The sequence below is a fragment of the Carassius carassius genome, chromosome 36 (genome assembly GCF_963082965.1).
Source record: "Carassius carassius chromosome 36, fCarCar2.1, whole genome shotgun sequence".
NCBI classification, from domain to species: Eukaryota; Metazoa; Chordata; class Actinopteri; order Cypriniformes; family Cyprinidae; genus Carassius; species Carassius carassius.
The window spans coordinates 1,717,474-1,742,417 of record NC_081790.1 but is presented as its reverse complement, the minus strand read 5'-3'; the positions used below and the strand labels follow the sequence as shown (position 1 = coordinate 1,742,417).

The following is a 24,944-nucleotide window of genomic DNA, read 5'->3' as shown; positions in this document are numbered from 1 at the left end:
CTGTGCAGATTTCTCTCCTGATTCAGACCAGAACACTTTATCACTGGAGGAAGCGTTATTATGGATTATGGACAAAAACGTCTTCATGATGGATTTGTTTCAGCTTTTATCTTCTCCAGACATTAACTGATGGACTGGAGAAGTGTGGATTATTGTGATGTTTTTATCAGCTGTTTGCACTCTCATTCTGACGGCACCCATTCACTGCAGAGCATCCATTGATGATTCCTTTAATATTAGTGTCATTGTGTTTGATTATCGCTTCACAAAGCTGTTTTTCTGTTTCCTAGTAAGAGTGAAAACTCTTTTCCTGTCATGTGATGAGCAAGGACAGAATAAATGTGTGATGCAGAATTGTTATTAACTCTAAACCTGATTGATCGCTTATATAATAGCCTGTTCCTTCAACATCTTCAAACACATATGAGTTGCATTTGCAGATCTATCACCGATGACATCAGCACACGTGGAGATGCTCAGCACCAGATTTTGACCCGGTTAACTTTGGACTGATGCGATGCTGGAAATAGTTTATACCTATTTATTCTCTGAGAGTCTGTGTTGAGAACGTGTGATCGATGATCGGATGGCGTGTGCCTGACAATGAGAGAGACGCTTTCCCTGTCCATCTCTTATTCCGCTGTAAATAGGATCCTCCGTCTTGTGTTTTATGAGTCTAACAGCAGGTCGAGGATCATAAAGCCCCAATAAAACTAACCTGAGCAGCACACCGGCTACATGCTGTGACAAACGTGCACAAACTGGGAAGTGTGTGTGATCTCCATCATGTAACATGCAACATTTTACAGTAATATGCATATATAATATAATGTTAAATAAACAATATTAATCTACTTTTTTATTAATTTATTGCTTGTTTTAAAAGTAAAGCATGTTACTAGCTATGCCAAGGTCATGGATTTGATTCACTATGAATGCAATGCAAGTCTGCTCCGATAAAAGCATCTGACAAATGCATGTAAATGTAGAATCTACACTAAAAAATGCCAAGGTCATGGGTTTGATTCCCATGCAATGCACAAACTGATAAAAATGTATTCTTTGAAAGCAATGCAAGTCGATTTAGATGAAAGAATCTAACAAATGCATGAATGTAAATGTAACTTCAGCTGTGAGAAGTACTTGAAATAAATAGACTGAATAGTGAATAAAAGTGCACAAACTGGGCAGTGTGTGTTTGTGTTGGTTGTATGATATATTTCATGCAACATCTTACAATATGCATAAAAAATATATTAGCAATGTTAATCTTTGTTTATTTTTTATTATTCATTTAATGCTTTTTTTAACAGTAGAACACAGCACTAACAATGACAAGGTCATAGGTTCGATTCCCAGGGAATGCATGAACCGGAAAAACACGTATACTTTAAATGTAATGTAAGTCAATTTGGATAAAAGCATCTGCCATGCATAAACGTAAATGTGTTCAACAGAAAACTGCGACTGCTTTTAATATATAAAATTTCAAAAGAAAGCTGTAAAATATAGTGGTGATGGCATTATAGGGTCTAAAATACATAGTGCATGTAAATATGTCAGCTTTCTATATTTCCTATTTAATGTGCACCGATTACATTTTAAAATAACATGTTTAAACATTGCAGGTCTTTTTGTGGCAGGAAACCAGGAGGCGTAAATGAGACGTTTAATCATTTATCTAATGAAAGAAAATGAATTTTGGGAAAGACATCAAAGAAAAAGGACGAGAGAGGCGTGTATCGTGTGCTACACACACACACACACACACACACACACAGTGTATCACTTTAAATAATAAAAAATAAATAAATAAAACTCTTATTGCTGGCAGGTTGGTCCGTTCAAACTCCAGCCAAATTCAATTTGAGCTTGTAATTTCTAATAGACTTTAAAGCAATGCCAAGGTTCGCGATTGCTTAAATTGCTTCGCTAATAGGAATATGCCAGTGTGCTTTTGTGATGTTTAATTATGAATAATTGTTTCTTATGTTTATCCAAATAGATTCCCCCTCAGTCGCCCTGTTTGGACCAGAACTTGGAGAGGAAAGACGCATCAAACGCAGCGTAAAATCCACAGGTACAAACGCATCGAGACAAGACGTCTTGTCAAACGCTGCTTTATTTTCAGGTTTGTAATGTGCAAAAAACAGAAATACAAACAAAAGCTGCCCTTAGAAAACCTAGACAAGAACAAGTAACACATTATACAAAATCTAATGGAATGCAACAGATGCAGTACACATAAAAGAAAATAATACATGATATTGAAGCTTTTTCTCATAGGTTGCTCTTTTGTAGCTCAAGAGACTTCATGGAGAAATGAGCATGTCTCCATTTGATCTCACATTGCTATCCTTCCTTGTTTCAAATGTAAGTACACATACAAATAAAAGTTAGTAATATTTTATTCATATTATGGCCAGGGATTAAATCTGGAGGGTTTTTTTTATGGCTCAAACACTTCATGATGTATACAATTTGTCCCAGTTGTTTCTCCAAGAAATCCATCCATGTTTGAGTCAGTATTGTAAGATAAGGAATTAGTAAGATTAATAAATGTGGTGATGAATGTTCGAGTTCATACTGAGATCTCTGACTTCTGATCAAATCTGAGCACCGTTTGAGACGTTTTTAAGATCTGGAAATCTTCTCAGGTCTCCATTTGAGCTGCTTTTAATCACATTGCTCTCTAGGAGAAACTGCTGAGACATTAAAGAGGGTTTTTGTGCATGTGTGTGTGTGTGTTTATTTCCCGTGTCAATCTAGATATGTCATGGTGTGAACAGTAAAACTGGACTCTGAGATTCTGCTGGTTTCTTAAAGTAGGTCATCTCTGTTTCACACACAGCAGACAGGTACAAAAATAATACTGTGCTGTTAGAACCAGAAACACACACACACACACACACACACACACACACACACACACCTAACTGTAGCAGGTCTGAAGCAGCTTTGCATCCCATCAAATATTTTATAAATAGATGAGGGTCATTTCACTTCATTATTCCTAACACATGAATTTGCGTGTGTTTTAGTTTAAGATGAGACTCAGTTGTGTACTTTTGATTGACAGGTTACATAAGGACATTAACTTCAGTTATATTGTTTGGAAATCTGGGGTGCGTTTTCCAAAAGCATCATTAGCTAACTATGGTGGTTAATTCCATTGAACTCTATTGGTAACAACGGAACTTGCAGCCATAGTTGCTTTTGGCAAATGCACCCCTGATTAGTGTTTGTGATATAAGTTTGTGCTGCTCTTTTCCCTCCAGAACGATGTCACTTCCTGCTCAATGATGTCACTGGCTTTTGTTAGTTTTAAAGGGGTTTAACAAATAATTTAGAGGATAGGAAGAGATATTTAGGACACAAGACAAAATATAAATTCATTTTCAAGTAAAACATTATTTAAATAGTAATTAAATAAATGAAGTTTTTCGTTTGTTTATGTTAGTGGCAGTGTTATTTAATTATCATGCATTTTATTTTATTAATATTTTTGACGTTATAAAAAGTAAACTAAACTTAAATACGAAAAGTGCTTTTTAATTTTAGTAAAAATAAACAAACGTTTAATCTTTTTAAAATTAGTTTTTGTTATTTACATTTTTATTTCAGATTTTAGGATTTTTTGTACTTCAACTTAATTTTGCCTTTACATCTAACTGAAACTGGAACAACTAACTTTTTTTAATTTTTATTATTCTATTTAATTTCTGATGCCCTTTAAATATTTTTAGTTTTAGCTAGCAATGTCATCAGTATCTGGAGACATAACCAAAATCACAATATTGAAAATTTGCATGCAAACTGACATCATCTCCATCTTTAAAAATTGTAAGTTTAATATTTACTGACTTTACATAACATTAATAACCCGTGAACAGGAGATCTCAGCCGCGCGAGCGTTTTACTCGATCCACGTTTGTTAGACATGCAGTATGTCATTACAGGCTGCTACAGCTCTGACAGAAAAACACCTTTAAAAACAACAAATCCAGCAAAAAAATAGTGCTGCAACAAAGAGCTGCTGCCATTTTCTGCCTCGCTTTGATTAATGCTTTTTTTTCTGCCTAATAAAAGGTTCACAAACCATCTGTTTTACTCCCTAATGCCTTGCCCAAAGGTTCTTCTCTCCTATTTCAGGCAACGGGCCAAGCAGCATTCCTCACACACACACACACACACACACACACACACACACACACACACACACACACACACACACACACACACACTCTCTCTCGCCTGTTTTCTCTTTCGTCTCCCTGTAAACAAGCTGCCTCTCTTTTTAATCTGCCGCTGCCATTTTCTTCTCAATGTTATGCATATTCATCGCCAGTAAACATTTTCATCGACTACATTTAATATCCTGCACTAGCAATTACTGCTGGCTGTTGTGTGTAGCTGCGGCCCGTCTCTCCCCCGCTAACAGCTGTCCCGCAGATGCGGCCCGCGGCCAAACACACCAAATAAAACCTACAAGATGCCAGTGGAATTTGTTTAAGAGAAGACGGCCTTTCTTTGGCTGTTTTCGCTCTGTTTCCGGCTCGTGTTCACACGTTCTCCTCTGACTGCTGTTTTATAGCTGTGTCACAGATCCACTGATTTCAGATCAGGTTTCAGGATTGAGTTTAGTTATTATGTTGAACAGGGTTAGGCTTTCACAGCATCATAATTTAATATGCTGACTACCTAGCAAGGTTATTGTTATAGTTGTTATACTAAAACTTAAAAGTTATTGAAAATATGTATATATTTATATACGTATGTTAAGTACCTAGCAGGGTATTATAGTTAAAACTGAAACCATAAAAAATTGCTATATGCATATTAATAGATACGTTTTCTATTGATGTTTGATTTGTTATAGGACAGCATTTGGCTGAGATATAAATATTTAAAAAAATCTGGAATCTGAGGGGTGAAAAAAAAAGAAAGAAAAAGAATCGAGGAAATGGCTTTTAAAGATGTCCAAATTAAGTTCTTTTCAATGCATATTACTAATCAAAAATATAGTTTTGATATATTTACAGTAGGAAGTTTACTAACTATTTTCATGGAACATGATCTTTACTTAATGTCCTAATGATTTTTGGCATAAAATAAAAATAAACATTTTTGTCAATGTATTTTTGGCTATTGCTGGCTATGACTGCTTTTGTGCTCCAGAGTCATATATGTGTGTGTATATATATATATATATATATATATATATATATATATATATATATATATATATACATATTATGTTATATATATTATGGTAAATTTAAACCTTTTAAAATAAATTATATATATTGCGTAGCACGGTTGTTATAGTTTTATATATTAAAGACTTTATTATTTGTTTGATATAAAATGTGCTTTAACGGAAAACAAAAAATCATCTACTTGCCAAGGCAACTTTTTATTAAAATAATAACTAAAACTGAAGACAAAAAAGAATGAAAACTATGTTGACATATTATACATAAAACTTAACTTACTATTGCAATAAACAGAAAATACAAAAATAAAAATCTAATTCAAAATGGTAATAGACTGTACTAGTATCTCACTGGTACTTCGTGAATATGTTTTCATGTGAAAAATAATAATTTTTTTTTTTTCAATCAAATCCTCAATATCGCTTTCCCTCCTTTTATAAATCCCTTTTACATATGACATCATCCACAGGAAGTGACACCGTTTTTAGAGTGAAATCAACAGCACAAACACCAGTTGTTGTTTTTATAGGTTTTTCTAGTTTTATTTTACATTTGATTTGATTTAACAGAATGCAAAGTAACTTGTAGGACCAAAGCAAGACACATGAACTAAGAATGAGCGATACATCTGTTTATTATTTATTAATCAGCTTTAATGCTGGTAGATTCAGTATTACTGTTTGTTATTAGTTCATAGTTCAGTTTTGCTGTTTCTAACCTTTATGCAGGACAGTGCTGGTGGACAGTGAGCAAAGTAAAGATGGATCGAACTTAAACCCAAATGTTCACTTAGTTAATATCACTCCGTCATGTGTGATCAAATTGCACGGATCAGTTCGATAATGCCAACATGTCAGATGATGATGGAATGGCTCAAACAGGCTTATTATAAAGCAATTCTTCTTCTGTTTTCAGAAGTCCACTGACATAAAGCATGAGATTGTCATGCTTATCCTCTCGGTGCAGGTGTGCGGCTGCAGAGAGAGAGAGAGAGAGAGAGAGAGAGAGAGAGTGAGAGTGTTATTCATCCCCAGGGGGCACTGTTAGCCCTCAACTTCAACATCCAACATCAACAACCTGCACCATGTGGCCCCAACCACACACACACACACACACACACACACTCCAGCTGCAGAAGGTGCTGTTGACAGACATTAATTTGGTGCTTCATATCATGACACAAAAGACATCTTCCATCAAGAGTCCTCACTCCCTCGTGCTCATCTGACAATCCAGAGCACAGGTGTCCATTCACTGCCTACAGTGTTACCGCCGTTATATAAACTTGACTTCAAACCTGTCGTGACACGTTTAGACGCTTTAACTTCTTTTGTATAAAGAAAAAAAAAGAAAGAAAATTTGGTGTATATATTGTTTCTGAATGAAGAGTTCAGGAGCAAAAGCCTCTAAGTGCTGCTTGAAATTTTCTTTTTAATTAGCATTTTTTTCTCTAGCTCCTGGTTTTATGTTCAGGTATTTTACTTTAATATCAATGAAAAGAACCTATTCATTGCATTAAAGTGAAATTACTGAACCTCACATAAAAGCCGGATAAAATGCTTTTGAAAATTTCAGGCTTTTGTATCTGAACTCTTCAAATATGTTTGAAATATAAAATATTTATAATTGATTTCTTTTTTCTTTTCCCCACAATTCTTTTGACTATTAAATACAGCAATTTAAACAAGATATTCTTGCTTTTATAAAAGTGTATTTTACATATATTTATTCAAAAAGAAATGTTAAATAAATGCAAAAAGTATAAATTAATAAAAAAAATTGTTTTGTTTCTAAATATATATTTTTAAATATTTTATATAGTTTTCTACATGAAAATACAATTTCTTTCAGTATTTGACAGTTAAATAAATCAGGTGTTGCTAATAAAACGTTCATTAAATTCTTAATATATGTTTACAACACAACACAAATTTAATGGAATTATTAATACAAAAAAAAATCATAACAAAAAATTGTCTACGTGAAAATACAAATTCTTTTCAAAATTTGTATTTGACTACTACATATTACATTTTTCTTTTCTTAACATTTATTTACTTGTATCAGTCAAAGTGTCATGGAATTTTGGTAAAATATATAAATAGCACTTTTTTACATGATAATGAATGATTTTATGTCAGTGTATAAATAATAATTATATTTTTTTAACCATTTGATAGTCATTTTACCATGGTACTTTTGTGTAAGATAATTTCAAAGAATATCACGGTACATGCTCAAAGTCCATGGTACTAAATACTGTGGAAGTACCATGATAATAAATTACCTTATTCTTGCACCATTAGCATATTCATGTCCAAGACAAAATGGTATTAGTTTTCTGAATTTGCATTTAATTCCAAACATGTTTAACAGGAGATTATTTACCGAAACGTCACATGTGAACTTGAATAATTTAGATAACCAGTGACTGTTTATGAATGTTTAAAATCATTATAGAGAGACTGTGTGCAGGTGACTTGTGGGAATGTCAGATAAACAGAGGAAAGTTACCGCTACTAAACACGACTAATGCACAGAGAACAGGACACACACACACACACACAGCACAATCCTCCACCTCCTGCTCCCAAAACCCATCTGAGCTGCTGGACTTGAAAGCAGGAGAATGTGGGAGACTTGTGTGTTTTGATGTCTCTCTCTCTCTCTCTGTGTGTGTGTGTGTGAGAGTGAGCAATGTATTTCAGGGTGGTGTACTGTACCCATCTGGGTAGCAGGCCCTACTAAAACACACACACACACACACACACACACACACACACAGACAAACACATCCTGTGAGGTCAGCTGGGGTCAGCATCTGGTCAGGTCTGATGGTGGTCACAGGTGTAGCCAAACTGTATGTGTGTGAGTGTGTGTGTGTGTGTGTGTGTGTGTGTGTGTGTGTGTGTGTGTGTGTGTGTGTGTGAGTGTGAGTGTGTGTGTGTGTGTGTGTGTGTGTGTGTGTGAGTGTGTGTGTGTAGAGAGAGAGTCAACAATTCGCTTTGTTCCACACCTGTCAAAGGCAGATCTATCTGTCTGTGTTTCTGTCCAGGAACTACCTGGCAACCAGACAAAACACCTTTACTTCTACAAAATAGTGATTCAGAATACTTTAGCCACTGCCTAACAACGCCTTAGTAATACTCAGAACATCTGACAACTGTCTAGCAACTGTTAAGAACACGCTGTTTAGAAACACCCTAGTAACTGTCAGAGAAGACACTCACAATGCTGTAGCAACAACTCAAAACAATTTAGCAGCTGCCTAGCAACACCCCAGCAACACTCAGGCAACTAAGTGCATAGCAACCAATTAGAACGCCCTAGAAACGCCACACTCAGAAAAAACAGCTAGAGACACTTGCAGTGCAATAGAAATGGCTCAAAACACTTCAGCTACTGCCTAGCAATGCCCTAGCAACCACTCAGGACACCCTAGTAACATCTTACCCAGAATAACCTATCAGAAGACACTCACAGTGCAATTTGAAATCATTAACTGATTAATATTTGTAAATTATCTACTCATTTGCCTAACTAGAGTATACTTGCCAGCGCTATTTTTATTCACATTTGGTACTTGGTGTGTGTTAACTTCAAATTATGGACTGTGAGTGTATGTGTGTGAGTGTGTGTGAGAGTGTGAGTGTGTGTCTGTATGAGTGTGTGTTTGTGTCTGTATGATTGTATGTGAGTGTGTGAGAGAGTGTGTGTTTATGTGTCTGTGTGAGTGTGTGTGTGTGTGTGAGTGTGTGTTTGTGTCTGTATGAGTGTGTGTGAGAGTGTTTGTGTCTATGAGTGTGTGTGAGAGTGTGTGTGTGTATGAGTGTGTGTTTGTGTCTGTATGAGTGTGTGTTTGTGTCTGTATGATTGTATGTGAGTGTGTGAGAGTGTGTGTTTATGTGTCTGTGTGAGTGTGTGTGTGTGTGTGAGTGTGTGTTTGTGTCTGTATGAGTGTGTGTGAGAGTGTTTGTGTCTATGAGTGTGTGTGAGAGTGTGTGTGTGTATGAGTGTGTGTTTGTGTCTGTATGATTGTTAGTGTGTGTTTGTGAGTGTGAGTGTGTGTGTGTGTGTGTGTGTGCTCTTGTTTTTGTGTCATATCAGGACTCAACTCTGTATAATTACATGGGTATGACACAGGTATTACAAGGAGAGGGTGACTTATGAGGACATAACCCATGTCCCCATTTATTAAAACGCTTATAAATCATACAGAATGAGTTTTTTTGAGAAAGTAAAAATGCACAAAGTTTCCTGTGAGGGTTAGGGTTAGGTGTAGGGTTGGTGTAGGGCCAGAGAATATACAGTTTGTACAGAATAAAAACTATTACACCTATGGGATGAACACACTTTTCACAAAAACTCCCCTGTGTGTGTGTGTGTGTGTGTGTGTGTGTGTGTGTGTGTGTGTGTGTGTGTGTGTGTGTGTGTGTGTGTGTGTTAGAGAGGGCGGCTGACCTGACATGTTCTAAAATAAATGCTCTTATAAATTCAGATGTCCACCTGCATGAAACACTCACACAACACAGTAAACGAACACTGGAATGTAAACACAAGCCTTTGGTCTAGAGTGAGTGTGTGTGTGATCAGAGTTTGTGTGTGTTTATGTCTGGATTTCGACGGGTTTCTCTGGTCATTTGCAGTGACCTTTCACACTGCCAAAAATCAGATGATCCACAAAGTATGTCCTGGAAGAATCGGTGTGTGTGTGGAAAGATCAAATAATAGATCAAAACAGAATCATGCAAAGCTGTATTATTATCCCAAGCTGTCGTGAGTGTTTGGAGAATGTGAATAACTGGACTTCTGTATTAAACTCTGAAGAGGAGTCACAGCCATGTTTTTCATGAACTTTTTCCACCTTGCCGTCTCTAACAACGATTTTTCACAGTATTCCCAGAGTTTGAAGACTCTGATGAAGGCTTTGATGATTGTTTGCTACGTCTTCATCATCATGTGCAACTCCATTGCCATGGGAACTGATGATGCAGGCGAGAGAAGGCCCCTAATTGGTTCGGTCGGTTCCAGCAGCTTCTTGGACCACGGCGACTAGTTTTGAAGCTGTCTTGATGTGAGATGTGGCTTGGCTGAGAGTTAAACCCATATATTTATATTATGTATTATGTTTATATTAATTTCATCCAACGACAGTAATGACAAAACTTTTGTTGAAATGTCATAAACATTAAACATTAAGTATTATTTAAAATTCAGTCTGTAAAAAAAAAAAGCTTGCCTTAGCAATCACTCATAACAACTTCATATACTTCATGTTGAACACAGTAGTGCTGCACAATATTTCTGTGGAAACCATGCTACATTTTATTTTTCAGGTGTAACGAATTAAACTCCATAACTATGGGAAGAAGGAGGCGGGAACGGGCGGACAATCAAAATGAAAGCTTTAATAATCAAAATAAAGACAAAACAGCACGTCAGCCCCTCATGGACGACTGACGCGCACAAATCAAAACACAAAATAAAATCCAGGCCTGATCCTCTCTCGTCCGTCACTGTCGTCACTCCAGTTTTATATCCCTCCATCTCCTCAGTGGGAATCGAGACCGGTGGGTCGAGTAGGTGTCGCTCATTCCCAATCACTCCACCGGCCTCGCTCCTGTTCCCACATCTCTCGGCCCCGCTCCACTCGTCACATACCCCCATCGCCCCTCGCAGGCCGGGGGTACCCTCGAGACTGCGCTCTACCCCCCCCCCCCACTCCCTCCGGGGGGGACCGCTCACAGGGACCTGGGCTTCGGCACCACTGTAACGAATTAACCTTCACAATCATCAGGAAGAAGGAGGCGGGAACCGGCGGACAATCAAATCAAACTTTAATAATCAAAATAAAGGCAAAACAGCACATCAGCCCCTCACGGACGACTGACGCGCACAAATCAAAACACAAACTAAAATCCAGGCCTGGTCCTCTCTCGTCCGTCACTGTTGCTCCGGTTTTATATCCATCTCCTCTGTGGGACTCAAAACCAGTGGGTCGAGCAGGTGTCGCTCATTCCCAATCACTCCACCGGCCTCGCTCCTGTTCCCACGTCTCTCGGCCCTGCCCCACTCGTCACATCAGGACTCACAGATGAATAGAAAGTTGAAAAGAAAGTGCAGCAAAGAGACGGAGACGGAGAGTCTGTTGTCATTCATTTCAATGATTCAGTCGGATGTAAGTCATTTAAAATCTGGCTTGTTTGCTCTTGAGCAAACCACCTTTTTTTTCATCCATTTATAATTTTAAGCATAGAAATGTAAAGTCCACAGTAACTAGTTTGTAACTAATTCTTTTTGTAAATATTTTATAAATGTAAATAAATTTAAATTAAATAAATTTAAATTACATTTATGCATTTAGCAGACGCTTTTATCCAAAGCAACTTACAGTGCATTCAGGATATAAATTTTTACCTATCATGCATTCCCGGGGATTCGAATCCCCAACCTTGCACTTGATAACGCAATGCTCTACCAATTGAGCTACAGGAACACAAAGTGTTAAGTGTTTTATTTAAGTTAATGTTTATTTTAAAGTAACAAATATTTATTTCATGGGTTATAGATTTGGAATTATTTTGTAGTTAAAATTTTATCCTAATTTTGGTTAATATTTTAATTAGATTTTATTTTTGTTTTATGTTGTCACTTTAATTTTGGTTAAAGTTTTAGTATTTTCTTTCCGTGTTTTTAATATTTCCATATAGTTATTTTTATTATTATTATTATTAATAGTTTATTTTAAAATAAAAGAAAATGACAAATGTTTCAAAAAGGTTATTTTCCCCCCATAATTTAAAACAGTTAAGTAACAAAAATGACTTTTTCTTGAAGCGTCTTTATGTTAATTAAAAGAATTTGCCCTTAATTTTTTTTTTTGCCACCTTAAACTAATATATAAAGTGAAAAATGCAAATTAGTTTAAGGTGGCAAAAGTTAATTTATTTCACTGGTAATTATAGATTTGGGGTTATAAAAAATGATCCTGATTTAAATGTTTGTAAATATATCTTTATAGTTCCTGTTCAGGAAAGCGAGCTGCATCGGAAATGCTATGGGAAACGCGCTTAGCGTGAGCAACTCTGAATATCGTGTGTAATCTGTCCAATGGAAGAGCGTGACGTCACGGGCGGGGTGACATAAGCCACCAGGAAGCTATAAAAGCACATGCTGCACAGTGTGTGTGAATGTCCTCAGCTTGTCTTGTGAGTCTTATTTACTGTTGTCTGTCTCTTTAGAGCTCCAAAACATGTCTAAGAGCAAGGGAAATCCAAGCATTTAAAAGGCGAATCCAGATCGCATTTGAGACTGTGTGTTCCTCCCTGCCCGTGATATATAACGAGTGGGGATACACACAGTCTGTGCGTCGAAGCACGCTGAGTGGCTCTCAAGGGAGTCGGCTCTCGAGGGGGCCAACTGTCCGCATTGTGAATGATTGCGAATGCGGCTCCTTCGATCCCGGAGGGCTCTCTTCAAGGAGGGAGACTTCGCCAGCGTTCCCCGCGATACTGACACCGCTTCTGCAGCGGCAGAGCAGCAGCTGCACTCGTAGAATTTGCTAATGTCTCTGGCAGAGGGAATGGAGACGGGAAAGTCCCTATCTCCATCCACTTCGGCCAGATCTGGCGCCCAAACCCTGGGTTCGGAAGCATGCTCTGCAGTTTCTTCCCCCCAGGGAGAGGGATCGACACTCTGTCTCTCTTCCTCTGAGGAGGTTGACGTGGAGACTGTCGGCGGGGATTCGCCACCCTACTCAACCACAATATGAGGAACTCTTAGAGGTGGTTACTTGCACGGTGGCCAAGCACAACATCGATTGGCCCACTGAGAAAACATCTGAACTGCTGAAAAGCAAGCTCGATGAACACTTTCCAAGCTGGGGCCTTCCCTTTTTTCCCGATCTGCACGAAGAAATAGCCAGATCGTGGAAACGCCCATTTTGAGCCTGCCTCTACATCCCCTCATCTGATTATTAGGGTCTGCCTTATGGAGGCCCCGCTCCAGCCTTCTGGCCTGTTCGGCGAAACTGTCAACTCAGTTGTCAACAGGTTTCAGGAGGCACAAAAAAGGGGGCAGCGTTCCATAAGTTCCTCCCTTGTCACTCTCTTGGGGCATCTGTGTGGGAGATGCCCCAGCCGCATGCCAGCTCCTCATATAGAGAGGCTCAAAAACAGAGCGTCGCCTCTCGTGTCGGGAACTTCTAAGCCCAAACAAGATCTTAGAGTAGTGATTGAAGCTAAGAAGTAATGGGCCAAGAAGTCCTGACGCCAGGGGTTCAGGGCTTCAGAGATCAGCCCCTGCTGGGGTAGAGCGGGGTACACCACATTACACTGTACCTGTCTCGCTTCAGTGCCCTCGGGAGGTCAGTCTGCCAACCCTGCCAGAGTTCCAGGGTGTAGCGGCTTCCAGCGAGCGCCGCTCTCGGTATTTTGCACCTGCGTGCGTAGCGGAGCTGAGAGGCTCGCCACCCCTTCAGGGGTCTCAAAAACGGGTTTTAAAGCCAGTATTTCATAGTTCCGAAGAAGGATGGGGGGTTGCGTCCGATCATAGATCTACGTGTTTTAAATCGATCAGTTATGGCACTGAAGTTCAAAATGATCACAATCACGCATGTTGTAGCTCAAATCAGATCCGAGGACTGGTTTGTCACCATAGATCTCAAAGATGCACACTTCCACATCTCCATCCTTCCACAAATCAGGAAGTTTCTGAGGTTCGCTTTCGGTGGTGATGTTTACCAATATCGAGTACTTCCCTTCGGCCTTGCACTCTCATCCCACACATTCACAAAATAGGTAGATGCGGCTCTGGTTCCTCTGCGTATGCAGGGCATCCGCATGCTCAATTATATAGACAATTGGTTGATTTTAGCTCAATCAGAGCAGATGGCGGTTTGACATCGAGATGTCGTTCTTGCACACATGGGGGAGCTGGGTTTGAGACTGAACGCCAAGAAGAGTGTAATTTCTCCAGTTCAGAGAACCACCTGTCTAGGCGTAGTGTGGGATTCGACCACAATGCAGGCACGTCTGTACCGCGCTCGTATAGAGTCAATCCTCATGTCAGTCAAGATAGTCAAAGAAGCCAGTCACTCACTGTCAAACAATTTCAAGGATTGTTGGGTCTGATGGCAGCTGCATCCAACGTGATACCTCTTGGCCTGCTGTACATGAGACCCCTACAGTGGTGGCTCAAGACCAAGGGATTTTCCCCGAGGGGGCATCCACTTCGAACTTTCAAGGTCACACGGCGATGCCTCTGTGCCTTAGACATGTGGAAGAAACCTTGTGTCTTGAATCAGGGCCCAGTGCTGGAAGCTCCATGTCGCTTTGTAATGCTAGTGATGGATGCATCCCTCACTGGTTGGGGTGCGATCATGAGTGGCCACCCTGCCTGTGGTCTGTGGAGCAGTCGCCATCTGACATGGCATATCAATTGTCTGAGATGCTAGCCGTTTATCAAGCACTAAATTACTTCCTCCCAGACCTGAGAGGTCACCATGTGTTGGTGCGCACCAACAACACAACGGTGGTCTCTTATATCAACCACCAGGGAGGTCTGTGTTCGGCCCCTTGTACAAGCTAGCATGCCAGATCCTTCTGTGGTCCCAGGGCAAACTCTTCTCACTCAGAGCAGTGTATATTCCTGGGAAATTAAATGTGGGAGCAGACATACTGTCGAGGAAGGGGCAGAGGCCCGGGCAATGGAAGCTTCACCCCGAGGTGGTGAAACAGATATGGAGAATTTTTGCTCAAATGGACCTCTTTGTGACTCGAGAGACATCACAATGTCCCCTCTGGTTCTTTCTAGTTCATCTAGCTCCCCTGGGACTGGACGCTATGGTACAGACCTGGCCGAGGCTTCATCTGTACGCATTTCCCCCTATTGCTCTGCTCCCGGGAGTTCTGTTGAGAGTTCACCTCATCGTGCAGAGGCCATTAGCTTGACCCAGCTAACTGCCCAGTTGGGTACAGTTCTGGAGTTTCTGCAAGCCAGGTTCACTGCAGGGTTAACCCACTCCACACTGAAGGTTTACGTGGCGGCCATTGCAGCCTACCATGTTCCTCTCGGTGGTCAGTCTTTGGGAAGACACCACCTAGTTACACGTTTCCTCCTACTTATCTCGACTTTGCGCCCGGCATGGCTAAATCGTTCATATACCCTCGAGCGGGTTATGTTCCTAAAGTTCCCTCTGTCACGCTACAACCTATAGTGCTGCAGGCCTTCCGGCCTCCTCCCTTTCAGGAGCCCTATCAAGATAAGCTAAATTCTATGTGTCCCGTTCGAGCGCTGGACACATATATCCAAATCGCTGCCCTGTGGAGAAAATCGGTCCAATTGTTAGTGTGCTATGGTCCCCTCAAAAGGGGCTTTCTTGTATCTAAGCAGACTCTCAGTCGTTGGGTAGTCGAGACTATCAATGCCACCTATGAGTCCTCTGGTCTTCCTCCGCTGTTGGGAGCCAAGTCTCACTCTACTCGGGGTATGGCGGCCTCCAAGGCCTTCCTTGCAGGTGTGTCCATGCTGGACATCTGCAATGCTGCGGGGTGGTCCACGCCCTCCACATTTGCAAGATTTTATGGCCTAGATATGCCACTTACTCCAGGTGCTTCTGTTCTCTTGTCCTAAACTGTGCTCTCCGGATACACACTAGGCAGGGATTTGGTAGTCTGGCAGCGTTGGCACCTTGTTCCCCAAAGTGTTTCCGACGCAGCTCGAGTTCATGAAGAGGAACGTTTCTAGGTTACGCATGTAACCATGGTTCCTCGAGGGAACGAGATGCTGCGTCTCGATGCCATACCCCCGGCACCCCTGCTTGCGCTTTTAAAGCTTCCTGGTTGCTTATGTCACCCCGCTGGTGACGTCATGCTCTTCCATTGGACAGATTACAAATTATATTCAGTGTCGCTCACACTAAGTGCATTCCCCATAGCGTTTCCAACGCAGCGTCTCGTTCCCTCGAGGAAACATGGTTACATGCGTAACCTTGAGACTATTTCTTTCTTTTTTATTTATTATAGGAGGGAAAATTCTCACACTGGTTATAGTTTTGTCGCTATGCTTTATTTTTTTAGGGCCACCCCAGTTGTACAGTATGTGGAAGCTGGTGTGAGTCTGGTCCTCCGCCTGTGAAGCGGGACAGATGTGAATGTGGAGGGATGTGTGTCTCTCTCACATTAGTGTTTCCTCTCCGGGTCCCAGCAGAGGAGCAGCGTCTCCACTAACTCCAGCGAAACCGTGCCAATGTCCTGGTGACGCGCTTGGCATTGGCTGGCATTGGCTGGCACAGAGAGGCATCACTGCAGGCCATGACAATCAGCTCCAGGCACTGACAAGCCTGTTGCTTAGCAACCCTATTGAACTTTGGCCCGCTTTACTGTGTTTCCAACACTGAGGGAGAGAGACAGAGAGAGAGAGAGAGAGGGAGAGACTTAGACTGAGAAAGAGAGAGAAAGAGAGACTAAGATTGAGAAAGACAACATCTTTCGGGCCGGAGCAGGTTTAAGTTTGTGAGAATCAAGCCCTTCTGGGATTTTTAACACTCACAAAAACAACCACATTTTATAAAATTAATAATTATATATATATATATATATATATATATATATATATATATATATATATATATATATATATATATATATAACCTTTAAAAGTCATATTTTAATAATATTTCACTCTTATAAAGACATATATTTTACCTTTGGGTACTATGTGAAAGGCTCTAAAATTTTACTTATAACAATAATTTTATTTTATGAAATAAACTAAAATATATTTTGGAAAGTTAATAATATATATATATATATATATATATATATATATATATATATATATATATATATATATATATATATATAAAATGTATTATGTTATGTTTTTTTATTTTATTTCTGTTTCATTTATTTTACTATTTTATATTTTATCTTTATTTCACATTTTATTGAATTTTTTTTAATTTTTTGTTGTATTTTCTTTTTTATAAAAGTGCTTCTGGGAGTATCTTTTTTATTTTTTTTATTTATGAAATATTCTTTCATGATTATATGGTTATATTCTACTTTTGAAACCTTTTTAAACTCTTAAAGCCAACAATGGTGGATTTTTTTACTTTGAAGAAATATATTTTTGAAATGTAATATTTAAGATATTTATTCACAGATAATTAGATATTTCATTTATTGCTATTAATATTATTTTTTTATTGAATTACATTTATTATTAAATATTTTATTTTATTTTATCCACAGTAGTCTGAATGAAAACTGTGTTTTCCGCCGGCTGCGTTCTGCTCCAAATCAAACACACTCCTGAATCTCTGGCAGCCTGTCGCGAGAGCCGTCGGTTCTGGAACGATCGCGGTCCAAACCTCTGTTATTTACACACGGCAGATCGTTTGCACTCGTTTGTTAAGTCTGTCTTGCTCGATGCATCCGAGCACATGTCCAGGAATCCCCTTCCATTGTCTGCATTTTAACACCAGAGAACTGAAACATGCTCACGATGCTTTCAATTAACCTTTTGGATTATTAGTTCAAAACCAACATCCTCTTTTGATTAACGCTCATTTTAGAGCAGTCCAGCGTGTGTATGTGTGTGTGTGTTTGAAGAGAGCAGCTAATGGTTTTAATAACGTTTACGAGAGCTTTGGTATTTCCCCTACAGCTGCATTCATTCTCTGCAAAGTGCCGAATGCTTTCTGGACGTGAAGAGAAAAAAGGATCTTTAAACGAAACAGATGTGACTCTGCAGCAGGTTACAGTGTGTGTGGAGCCTCTGACGCTCCCAACACTTACTCAAACGCACAAGCAACACACACACTTCATGCAGAACAACATGCACGAGAAAGAGAGAATGTGAGTCCTGTTTGCACCTGTGTGATTGACGTGCAAACTTCTGCATTTGATCCTCCTGTGATTTACAGAGAGTTTTATTCCTGGGAATAGTGGAAGGGAACTGACTCACTGGGTTTGATGTCTGGAGCAATGAATCATGGGAGGACTGCAGCAGCTGGGGGTCTCGTGGAAAGAGTCATCCTTAAAAACGCTTTGATCTGCCTTGATAAAAAGAATTATTTTACAAACTTTATTTACCAAATGCTTTTCATGCTCAAAGCTCAGAGCACCAGTAATGGATCTGAACACACTCATGTTTACTGATCGCACGTAACAAACAAACACAGAAAACACTTGCTAATTAAAATGATATTTTTAAAAATTAAAATTGTCCGGTATTTGCAATTTGTTTTTACAATTTGATAAGAACTCTGTTAAGAAACAAACTTTATTTATCAAACACTTTTCATGGTTAGAGCTCAAAGCACTAAGGAATATAAACAAAACAAAAAATCTGAAACATTGATGTTTATTGATTGCATATGACAGACGAACAAAGATAACAAATTCTAATTGAAATATTTTTACAAATGAAACTTACCAGTGTTTACAATTTGAATAATTACTTTAAAAACTTTTTACCAAACACTTTTCATGCTAAAAACCCAAAGCAAAAGGAATGCAAACAAAAACTAAAATGTTTATTGATTGCATATGAAAAACAAAGCATGCTAATTTATGTTTAATGTTTAATATATTTTTATTTCATGTCTGTTTCCTTTGTTGTTGTTTTTTCAATTTTATTTTAATACTTATTTTTATTGTTTGTTTAATTTTTATTTTGTTTGATAATTTCTGTTTATTCAATGCATTTAAGTGCATTTATTTCAGAAGTTTTTCTTTTAATATTTTTTTATGTCCATTTATATTATTATCATCATTATTATTTCAGTTAATTAGGTTCATTTAAGTTTATTATGGTGCATTTATTTCAGAATATTTATATTTTTTCATTTGTTTAATTTTATTTATTTATTATTTATTTTTTTCAATATTTTCTTTTAATATTTATTTTTTATTTCCATTATTATTATTATTTCAGTTTATTAGGTGCATTTACGTTTAAGTGCATTTGTTTCATAAGATTTTGAAGACGTTGTTTTGACACTCAGATGTTAAATGTTCTTTGTTGAAGTTATTTTTTATTAAATTTTTATTTAATTTATTATTATTATTATTTCAGGATATTAGGTGCATTTAGGTGGATTTATTTCAGTCAACTGATTTAAAAGTTATAGGCAATTTATGCTGAAATATATTCAGCTCGCCTTCCCTGAATGAAGCCCAATGACTTTATAGTGTCAAATCATAATATGCATTTGTAATAACAGCCAGATTCTTGCATTTCTGAACTGCTGTGTTTTTCTGAAGGGCCCCACTGTCGCTCTGCGGCCCCTAAATATTTGGACATGCCATTTGATTTACTGTGGCTGTTTTCACAGTCAGAGTCCCTCTCTTTTTTTCCAGTGACCTTCAGCTTCAGTGTTGCTCTTGCTGTTTTCTCTCCTCGAAGCCAAACAATCAGCTCGACTCAGGAGCGTCTGAACGCAGAGGACAGTGTAAGTCATTAGTGTCCCGCTGGGCTCAGAACTGACACCAAACATCCCCAAATATAGCAGATACTGACATAAACTGAATATCGGCCATCACTCTATATCTCCAATAATAAGATGAGACGTAAATGATCTGCACATATAACACAGTGATGGAGAGCTGAAGAAATCAAGGCTCCTCAGAAGATGTGAGATGTTCTGGAGGCTTGTGAAGATCATTCCTCCGCTGAGGAACAGTGAAAGTAAAACTTCTGGAAACAAACGCTTCTCTAAAGATCCCGAGGATCAGATTTGAGACTCTAAAACATGATTGATGGAGAATCAAGTGAAGCTGAGCTGCTTCAGTCCAGAAAGAGTTCATCTGGAGATATTACTGACCTTATTCTGACGCTTACTTGATGGAAATCAGTCAAGATTTGACACAGGAAAGGCTTTAGAGTTAAACAAGAAACAAAATAAGTAAAGAAAATTTATTAAAGCATCACATCCAGAGTCTTTCTTCTTCACAGTTAGTTCATAATGGAGCGTTCAAGGTTTGTTATTGTAATAAAACCCCTAATAAATCTTCATTTATGCTTCGGTTTCACAGATCAGTAAAGTCTGCTGTCGCTCGGCTCGGTTTAGTTTGAGTCTATGCTCCTGTTGAGTCACTAATCGATCAAACATCTGTAAGATTCACTCGGGAAACAATGAGGCGCATGAACTACACTCCTGTGTGTCTGAAACTAGATGTGAGCACTGTTTGATCTGACAAAACACAGATCTGCCTGTGTTTCCAGACAGTATTAGTGTTTATATTTCATAGCCTTCTTTATTATTAGATTTTCTGTTTTAATTTTAAAGTATTAGTGTATATATACACATTTTTGTTTACTTCATTTTTTTCTCATTTTTTATTACATTTTATTTAGGTTTTAGAACAGTTGTATTTTTAAAAACTAAAACAATAAAAATTTTTTTTAATAAAATAACATATAAAATACTTATTTTATTTCATCAAGTTGCCCAAGCAATATTTCTCATTTTAATATTTATCATAAAGAAAAGAATCTAATTTTTTTCTTATTTTTATTAAATAAATACATTTTTTTGTTAACTTAATTCTGTATTTTCACCATTATTAACAAAAAAATTCATAATAAAATAACATAAAAATATACTATTTTATTTCAGCAAGTTGCCCAAGAAATATTTCTCATTTTAATTAAGTTGAACTTGATGTACTGAAATAACAAACACAGAAACAAACAAACAAAAAATAGTTTAATAACAGAATTTATATAGACAAACTTATTTTATTTCAGCTAGTCACCAACGTGATGTACAGAAATAACCAAAACTGAACTGATATTTAATGAACAACTATAGAAATATATAAATCCGTACTTGAAATAAAATAAACATTTAGTGAAATCAAATATTATTTAAAAAAACTTTAAACTTTAACTAAAATAAAAAGGGAAAATTTGTAAATACTGCACTGCTGCATTAAGCCTGGCCTGGGTGTTGCTATGTGGTTGTTCGGGTGGTTACTAGATGAATTAATCTCACGTTTGTGATATTTTCTGCTCTCTAAATCTGACTGGGGTCCCTGCACTGAATCTTTAGGTCTCTGTTGGGATGTTTGACAGTGGCTGTGCTGTCGATTGCATGAGTGTCCTGTAGTGACTGCAGTCTGTCATTCTCTCACACCTGCATTAGCTCCGCTGCAGTAAAACACATTCCCGGTTTCATGTGCCATTTTTCACAGATGTGACGGCTGTAAGAGGAAGTAATTGCATGTGTCTGTATGCTGCACATTCCTCCACCTGTGTGTGTGTGTGTGTGTGTGTGCTGTGGATGGAGATATAATTGGAAGCGCTGCTCTCTGCGTGGTCAGATCAGGGGTTTAGGGTTGAGCACGGGGGGCTTCAGGGCAGAAATTGGTCCCAGCTGTCGAGTCAAAGCTTGAGGAACTGATGGACAGACACATGCATTCATCTGCAGCTTCAGGAACAGTGTTCAGATCATCTCTCCTGTCCCACGCTCCGGTTAAATTCATCAGAGGACTACAGAAGTCTGTTTCCACCACAGAATAAAATAATAAAACAAGACACAGTTGTCACTTTTATCTCACATTTCCAACCTTTTTCCCAGAATCACAAGATATGATGACTTTTTTCCCTCTGAATTGATATTTCACAATTCTGACTTTCTTGCAATTATGTTTATATTTCACTGTTGAATTCAGTTTGTCTCTCAGTTCTACTTTTATCTTGCAATTCGGCGTTTCTCTCGCAATTGTGTTTATCTTTCAAATCTGACTTTCCATTTAATTTGCAATTCAAACTTTTTTCTCAAAATTTTTCCTTTCATTCTCGCAATTGACTTTTTTTCTTCTAAATTTTGAGTTTGTTTCAGAAATATTATGTATTTTTCTTGCAATTCTGCATTTAACTCACTTTTATGAATCCATACCTTGCAATTCAGATTTTATTCTCATTTATATCAATTAAAACTGGCAGCAGCACCGTAAGAAAATCATTGATATTTACAGTAAAAATCAGCAGCTGCGGCATTTACATTACTGATAGCAAAAATAACAACAACAAAAAGTTATTTAAATAAAATAAAATCATATGCAATGAGTCACACTGGGAATCCTGGAATGTCCTTTTTACCATTTTTCTTTTTTTCTGTAAATAAATAACTGTAAATTATATGTTTTTTTTTTACATAAAAAACAAACAAACATGATTTTGACCATATTTTATGGTAAACTTACATATAGTTCAATGTTGAATAATTTTTTTATCTTTAACTTATCATTATTCTTTTACTATAGCTTTTTTTTTTTACTGTAAAAGAAATTCTACAATTTTAGTGTAGCTTAACACGAAGAGAACGGACAGTCTTTTCAACAGAACACACTTTTGTTAGTAATTATTGATGGTAAACAGATGATTGGTAGAATGTCCATCATTTCCTCAGAGAGAGTTTGTGTGTGTGTGTTGTGAGGCTGGGCTGCTGGGAATGGCAGGTTGCTGTGTCCATGGTGACGTGAGATTATTGTCATTATTATGATTATTATGGGCTTTGGACATGCCAGAGCAGTTCAATGAGGCTGGCCGCACTTTACCGCATACATTCACATTCACTTGGCTTCTCCAAATAAATATTTATCAGTCAGAGTGGGCGAACGCTTCGTTAGGCTTGATAATTCCTGCCGCTTTGGGCAGAGACGGGCAGGAGGGGTTCTGGGCACAGGACGTCCTTCAGGGGTCAGTGGACCACAGCACAGACGCCCCACGAGAAACTCCAGAGTTCAGAGTTCAGAGAGACCTCAGTGAGATCAACACGTCTCCTCTGGAGTCTCAGAGACCTCAAACTCTGCTCAGACTGGACGAGACAAGGTCATTAGAGTTAACTAAAACCATCAAAAACTCCTGTTTCTTGAAATACGATCAAAATAAATAAATATATAAAAAAGAAAACAATAAAAAAAAATTTTTTTTAGCTGATGCCAACTTGATATTCTAAAATAAACTAAAACTGAAATAAAAATGTCAAAAAGTCATGTAAAAAAAAAAAAAAAACAAACAGCAAAATTACTAAAACTTTAACTAAAATAAAAATATAAAATAAAAACTATAAAAAAATATAATATCTTGATGATACTAAAATAATAATTCTCTCAAAATGAAATAAAAAAAATATGAAATATTCTGAGCTGCTCTCCACACGACTCATTTGGGCCTTTTTTAGATTTCAAATCTATGTTAAAAAGAAAAAAAATTGTGATGAGAAAACATTTCAGAAAACATTTTTATTTTTGGAATAACGTGCAAAACAAAGTTGACTTGTATTCTGGAAGAGACTGTACATTTCATTTTTCAGGGATAATGTGCACAAATAAAAAATAAATAAAACATGACATTCTGGAAAATACGGTAGGCCTACATGTTGATAGAAGATTAAAAAGTTAATTTTTTTTTACAATATGCACAGTTCTCAATAAGACTAAGAAACCGACTGAAGAAAGTAAATGTGTTCCCGGTCTGAGCTCCTACATAAACATAGTCATGTCTGTACTGTACAGTAAAGTCTTGTTTTGCTCTGCTGGTTTGAGGAGTGCGCAGAAGTTGGATAATGTGTAGGTGGCACTGAGGATCTTCACAGATTAACCAACATCCTGCAAATGTCTTCAGCGGCTTTAACCCCAGAACCTCATTTCTGATGCCCTCTCCTCTTTCTTCTGCCTCCAGAGTAAATAGACCTTCATCTGAAGCGCAGCGAATGGCTGTCAGACTCCTAACCACGGCACGGAGAGCAGTTTTTATCTGCTCCGCTCTTTTTATACACGATGCGGTGGCACAGCGAGCTTTGAGGCCCTTCATTTCTGCGGGCAGAGGAGTGCGCCGCTCTCTGCCGCTCTTCCAAAAGGAAGATTATTTCAAAAAGAGGCCTATCTGCTGAGCCCGCACTTTTCCTGTATCAAACCCGCCTTTCAACAGCCGCCCCACGATGCTCCCGCTTTCAACATGCACTTTATGAGCAGCTTTAGGCCTGTGAGATGCAAATGTCCCCGAGAGGAGAACCTGTCAGACGCCCGATAATCGTGATTGACGTGTGACCCGCGCGCGGATTACAGCTGGCCAATCTATCGAACATGCACTGTATATTTGTGATGATGTTGCTGCCGATATATATATATATACAGAAATCGAGCAACATGTAATGTATTTTTAATGCATTTTATTATTTGTCCTAAATGTGTTATTTATTAAACTGCATCTCTGCTTTAGAGCAAAAACTGGTTGGCGAGTTTTGATTGGTTTACAATAATCGGCTCAGAATTGATTCAATGATTCATGTGCAAAATGTTGCTATTTATATATGTGGATGTAGTTAAAAATTAAACATTATTTTTTAGTGTTCATTTAGTCGAAAGAGTATGGGAAACATGTCTTATTTTAGCTGTTTTTACTGTGCTGTAGATATTAAACATTTTCATTCTAATTGGTAACAATTGGTTCATCTGACTGGAAAAAAAAGGTGTTGCAAGCAAAAATATTGATTGGGGATAAGTTGAGCAACATTATGATTAAAAAAAAACATTAAAGAGCAGGTCATGCAGTATTTTAAATATTAATATTTTGTTAAAGTTGCCTACAACAGGTTTAAATGCATATAAGATCAGGGGAAAAAAATAACAATAATTATCAGATTTAATATGAGAGTCATTTGTCAATGATTTCTAAACGATTCGTTCGAAGCAATTCTGAGTTTAAGGTCTT

General features: G+C 37.8%; 1 long non-coding RNA gene across 2 annotated transcripts in view; it reads left to right on the top strand.

The window, feature by feature from the left end:
* Positions 1 to 18,401, top strand: part of LOC132116617 (uncharacterized) — a 30,103-nt gene extending 11,702 nt beyond the window's left edge. The window contains exons 2-6 of one of the 2 annotated variants that reach the window (XR_009425659.1): positions 2,006 to 2,080; positions 2,770 to 2,825; positions 10,111 to 10,290; positions 11,302 to 11,394; positions 17,886 to 18,401. This is a non-coding gene — a long non-coding RNA (uncharacterized LOC132116617). Of the gene's footprint in view, positions 1 to 2,005; positions 2,081 to 2,769; positions 2,826 to 10,110; positions 10,523 to 11,301; positions 11,395 to 17,885 lie in introns of those variants that run through there. The other variant, XR_009425658.1, reaches the window with a different exon arrangement.
* Positions 18,402 to 24,944: the final 6,543 nt, after the last annotated feature.